This window comes from Monodon monoceros, unplaced genomic scaffold, assembly GCF_005190385.1.
Source record: "Monodon monoceros isolate NGI ecotype Baffin Bay Population unplaced genomic scaffold, NGI_Narwhal_1 Super_Scaffold_21, whole genome shotgun sequence".
NCBI classification, from domain to species: domain Eukaryota; kingdom Metazoa; phylum Chordata; class Mammalia; order Artiodactyla; family Monodontidae; genus Monodon; species Monodon monoceros.
In genome coordinates, this window is record NW_021703778.1 from 142,471,577 (window position 1) to 142,477,576 (window position 6,000).

Here is a 6,000-nt window from a genome sequence, read left to right on the forward strand (position 1 = left end):
TGGAAATCTGCTAGGGAGATTGTTCCAGACTCAGCTCAGGTCTCTGCTGAATCCAGGCTCCTGGACACTTCCACTTGGGTGTCCCACAAGCCCCGAAAACTCAATATAACTAAAACTGGACACGCCATCTCCACCCACCTCTCCTCAGTGCCGGGCACACCAGCCAGCCACTCCCCCAAGCCTGGGACCCCAGAGCCCTGCTTGCTTCCTCCCTACAATGTCCTCCCTTCCTTGTCCATCCAGTCTGTTGCCATGTCCCGTGAGCTCCCCCTCTTAATTCTCTCTCCCCTGGGACCTCCTCTCCAAACCCCCCACTGCCACCATTCCATCTGCTTCCTTCAGTGGTCGATAGTTGTAAATGGTCTCTGGTCTTCCCTTCATCCACTCCCCACCTCAACCATCCTCCACGACACAGACAGCTCAGACTGAGCTAATGAAAAGGCAAATCAGATCATGTTACCCTCCTGCTCAAAGTCCCTCAGTGGGGGGATACTGAATTGTGTCTCGTCCACAAATTCATACGTTGAAGCCCTAACTTCCAATGTGACTATATTTGGAGATGGGCCCTTTAAGGAGGTAATCAAGGTTAGATGAGGTCATAAGGGTGAGGCCCTGATCCAATAGGACTGGTGTCCTCATAAGAAGAGGAAGAGATACCAGAGATCTCTCTCTGTGCCCAGAGAAAATGTCATTTGATGACACAGTGAGAAGGTGACCATCTGCAAGTCAGGAAGAGACACCTCCCCAGAAACCAACCCTGTCATCACCTTGATCATGGACTTCTAACTTCCAGAACTGTGAGAAAATAAATTTCTGTTGTTTAAGCCACCCAGTCATGACAGCATGACATAGTAGAAGGTGTGTGTGCAGTGACTACCATTTACTAGTAGTAGCAATTCTGTACTAAGTCTTACTCTGTAAGACAGTTGTAATATTTTTTGGTGACCAACCATCCCTATTTCCCAGGACTGAGGGGTTTCCTAAAATATGTGATTTCAGTGCTAAACCCAGGAAAGTCCTGGAGAAACCAAGACAAGTCATCCTATTTATGCTCCTAACTTTCTTCTTCAACACTATGAAAGTAAACAATGCTTGTCTTACACACCCAACAGGTGCATATTCAGTTAATAAGCAGTGACTTTGAAATCTGGTGGACCTATGTAGTTAAGTCCTGCTCTGCCACTCACTTGCAGGACGACCTTGGCCAGACTACATGGCTTCTCCCAAGGCTTCACCTCCTTCTGCAAGCCCTCAGGTATTTCTGTCCACCATGACCCACTTTACTATTAGCATGAAAGACTCTATATGGGCTGTTGTCCCTTTCTTTGTCACTCTTTCTTTGATGCCAAACGTATCTGCCCCACTTCTCCAATGTTCCAAGGGGCTTGCTTGACCTGGGGGTCTTGGTGCCCCTTGGCTATCCCTCTAAATCTTAACCTCTGTGCCCCATGCAGTCTGAGGAGCTAGAGACCTGCTCCTGCTACAGAAGCAAGACCATGGAGAGCTTTTCTCCACTTCCGTGGAGCCTGCCTGGACCAACATATAGAGGGACGGTATGTTGGATGAAGTGGCCTGAGGCCATCCATCACCACCACCCCACCCCAAACACTGACAGTCCCCTGGAACATGTCAGACCCTGATGGCACCAGCTGTAAGGGATTTTACCACAAACCATTAATGTGAGATGAAAGGAATATTTCCAGGGTACATGCTAGGTATAGGGCACTATGGTAACTGCCTTGAAAAATCGTTCATTTAACCTTTGCAACAACTGTACGTCTGGATTGGAGAAACTGAGGCTAAGGGAGGTTAAAGTCCCGCGAAAGGTAAAAGTGGTATAACTGGGATTCAAACCTCACAGGATACTGGAGGTTAGCACCAACACGTGGAAGGCCAACATGCAAAACCCAGACCTTGACCCCATAGCAGGTGTCACATGCATAAATGGCTCCAGGGACCAGGAGGTCCTGTGAATGAAAGTGGCAGGCTGGGTAGGGACTCTGGTGAATCGAGAACATAAAGCCTGTCTACGTGGGGTGACCACTGATCAGCTCCACTGCCACGCAGTGTGGCCAGAGAAGCCCAAATCCAGAATTTTACACAAAATGTTTGTTTTAAAACACTGACAAGCCCGCTGCCTCGTGTAGAAGAAAGCCACCTGCTGACTGGGACCATTCTCACTGGATTATTACGTGAGTGAGAAATGCACTTTTCATTTTGCTCAGCCCTGACTTACTGGGGTTTCTTTATTATAGCAGCTAACATTGCTCTAAGTAATAAATGAGTCAAGGGGATGGGAATGCTGCGGCTCTGCCAGGAAAAAATGCTGAAAATGACATGTGCACCACGCTGGCCGTGTCTTTTTCACACTAATAGACAGGCCGTGGAGCCAATGGATTGCAAATGGACACCTGCTGTGCTCCGTCTGATGAGGTCGACGGGCACTTTGATTACACACACACACACACACACACACACTGCTCTTGTATATATATTCTAGAATCTCAGTGTTAAAGGTAGAAGTAATGGGCTTCAGAGGCCATCTATTAAAACCTTATTTGTAGTTCAGGAAGCTGAGAGGAGGTGGCCTGGCTCAAGTCCACAGAACTAGTCAGTGGTGGCATCTCGACTAGTACCAGGTCCTCAGATTCCTCTTCCTCATTCTCTGTGGTTCATCCCAGCTTCTCTCTTGACAAAGCCTAACATCTGGATAACCCAGAAATGACTCACAAAAGGGGAAAGATGGGGAGGAATTGATTTCTTGATTCTGCATCTACTATTTCATCAGCTGAAGGGAATTTTTCATTATCAACTTTGTGGCTGGCAAAAAATTGAGTCTTCCAGCCAAGTCCTTCTCCCGGACTGCTTTTTTGGTGTTGTTTTGTGTCCTTTTGAACACTATCTTCTAGCCGTGACAACTCTTGTTAACCCATGACCCCACCAGCCCCTGATTCACCCCTGTGCCTTCGAGCATGCTGTTTCTTCTCAAATGTTCTTCACCACCAAGCCCCCTCCCCAAGTTAAATCACTACTTATTCTTCCTTCAAGATCCTACCTAACTGTTCCATTCTCTGTGAAGCCCTCTTCAATTCTTGCAGGCTGAGTCAGTGTTTCTTTCTGTCATGTCCCTGTGATGCCCTGTCTATGCCATTTTTTGACCACTCATGGCACAGAACTGTAATTTTTCTTCACACCTTGATGGCTCATGCGCTTCATAGCCTTCTTCCCGTCACTTAGCTTTCGGAAAGGGTGACAGTACATACAACGTGGTCGCCACCCTCCTCTCCTTACCTGAGTTGTTCGGACCAGGAGTGAACACATGACACAAAGTAATCAGGCCGCGGCACCCCAACCCCTTTGACACAGCCTTCTACAAGGGTTCTGCCTTTGGGGACTGGCCCTTTGGGGATGGAAAATTGGCCACGTTTTCTCCATTGAACCCGCACTCAGATTTAAAAAGGGACGCTCTAGTTCGTTGTGGGGAACAGAGCTGTGAGGTCATGGCAGAGTGTCAGGGCTGGTGGCAGTGCTGGTCACGTGCAAGACAAACAAAGCAAGAGCACGTTGGGAGGGGGAGGAAGTGGACAGGCCTGACAGGCAGAAGGAGGAAAGACAGGGGACACCTTGCGGTTTCGGGGAGGTGGAACGTGGCCTTGCTTCCTGAGGGCTTTCAGGCCCCCGCGGCCTGCCGTGCTCCTGCCTTGGGTTCCGCAAGAGCCCCCCACCAGGCCTTCGCAGTATCGCCCCAGCCCCCTTCATTTCTTGAACTAGCTTAATGGGTTTCTGCTTCTTGTAACCAAAAGAGCCTTGGTTAAAAGAAGCTCTACCGGCCTCTCTGGACTGTGAGTTTCTTGAGGTCAGGAACTCTATCTTACGCTTCATGGTAGCACCAAAATGTAGCTCAAGGCACACAGGGTGCTCAAAATACATTTGTTGAAAGAGTCATGAATAAATGAATGAATGAATGTGCCTATTGGTAATTAATACAGGACGCTGTTTGTCCAGCTGGAATCCTGCCCTACCAGGCCTTTCTAATACAAAACGCTCTTTCCCCTTTAGTCATCACAGCTCCACCTCTTACGTCCTCCAGCATCTTAAAGTCCAGACTTTGACAGGTAGCATTGTCCTCAAGCATTTTTTGCTTTAAATATCCTGGGTCTGGCACATTGGCATCTGAGGACATGACGGATACAAATAGGAGACACAAATAGGAGATGACACTTTCACCTCAACCACTTCAGCTCCAGAAGGAACCCAAGGTGACCCCCTAGACCTTTTCCTGAGGCAACATGGGGAGAAGCAAGCTGTCTTTAGAGAGATATAAGTATAGCTTTTATTTTTTTTTTTAAACCAACCCAACATTTCCACTGGCAACTGTCAACATAGCTTATGACATGAACACTGTTTCTTTTTCAGCTATTTTTTCTTAAAAAATGTGTTTAAAATTAAACAGGTGTTTTTTAATTTCTTCTTTTCCCTTAAAAAATGTATTTATGTCAATGCAGAAAGCCTAAAGGTCTGTGGGCAGTCTTTTGGTGATTTCATATGTGTGGTTATTTGTGTGTGTGTATGTGTGCGCGCACGCATGTACGTGTGTGCGTGTGTGTGTGTGTTTTAAAGCCAGGTCCTTTCAAAATTTGTTGGGAAAAGGTCTGTAGGGCACGCCAATCTCTCTATAAACCCAGGCTCCATGGGATTATGGCAGCTTAGATTCCTCCTACTGGGGCAAGAAATAGCCCACAGGCTGGAAAAAGAGCTTCAAGAGGTTTAAAAACAAGCAGGAATGTGGGAGAGATGAGGAATTCCAGTTCCTGTCTTGTGAAAATACTTTCAAATGTGACCAGAGAGTCCAGGAGAGGTGGAAGGAGGCCCTCATTTTCTTATAAAGCTTTTTTTGCATTAAATCAAGAGACACAGTCAGAGCTCTTAGTCTGGTGCATTAGGAAGTGAGGGTGTGGTAAAGCTGACATTTCTCAGAAGCACTGACATTTTACATATAATCTTTTCCCTTAAAGATCTCACTAGGTGGACATCGCATCTCTCCTGCCTCAGATATGAAGCCAAAGATGTTCTAGAAGGCATATAGCCCTTCTGTTCCCCTAGCTGCCCTATGTCATCATATTCCATTCCTATTTTTGTCCCCTATCTCCTGTTTGGTGGGTCTTCCTGCAGAAGGGTAAACATATAGACATTGACACAATGAGACAGAATTTGAAAGGCTCGGGCAGGGAAGAGAAAAATGACTTCTTTTTTTAAACTGGATTTCGACAGAAGCTTGATAGAAAGCTGTGCTCCAGCCACAGCCCCAGTTCTTTAGCGCGCTGCCTGGGTGTGCAAACTTACTGCCACCCAAATGCCACCAGCCCATTCAAGAATGAAGAGAATAAAAGGAAAGGGGGAAAAGGACCTCGATGGAGCAAGAGACAGCTGTTACCCAGTGCAAGTGGGAGAGGGTGTGTCTGAAAGTTCATGCTTCTACCCATCGGCTCAGACCTTGAGTTCCTTCACAGCACTGTTGTCACTAACCTCAGAGAGAAAAGACAAGATGAACAAACAAATGATGAGCAAAACCTGATGGGAAAATGAAAGCCACCACGATAATGATGGCAATGAAAAGAGAACCCCAAGCCAGCCACGTGGATAGGACTCATTTTCGAGCCTCGCCAGTGGAGTGAGAGAACGGTGATATATCAAATTGGACAGACAGGAGAAACCCTGCCCCCGAGGAAAGTAGAAGCAAAGGAATAATCAGAAGAAGGTGGTATCGAAGGTGGTGAAAGGGTCTATGTGATGGGTCAGGGACATCTCGGGAAGATGGGCTGGAGTTGGATTTGTCGCCGCTGTTGGTTTGTATTGAATTAAATACTTTGTAAAATGGGTATCTCCTCCATTCTGTTGGATTGACTAAGACTCCGCCCTTTCAGTTCACTGCCAGGGCCTAGTCGGGGGGAAGTTCCTGGGGCTCGGGTCCTGATGCTGCCTCTCCAGGGCTGCTGCGGC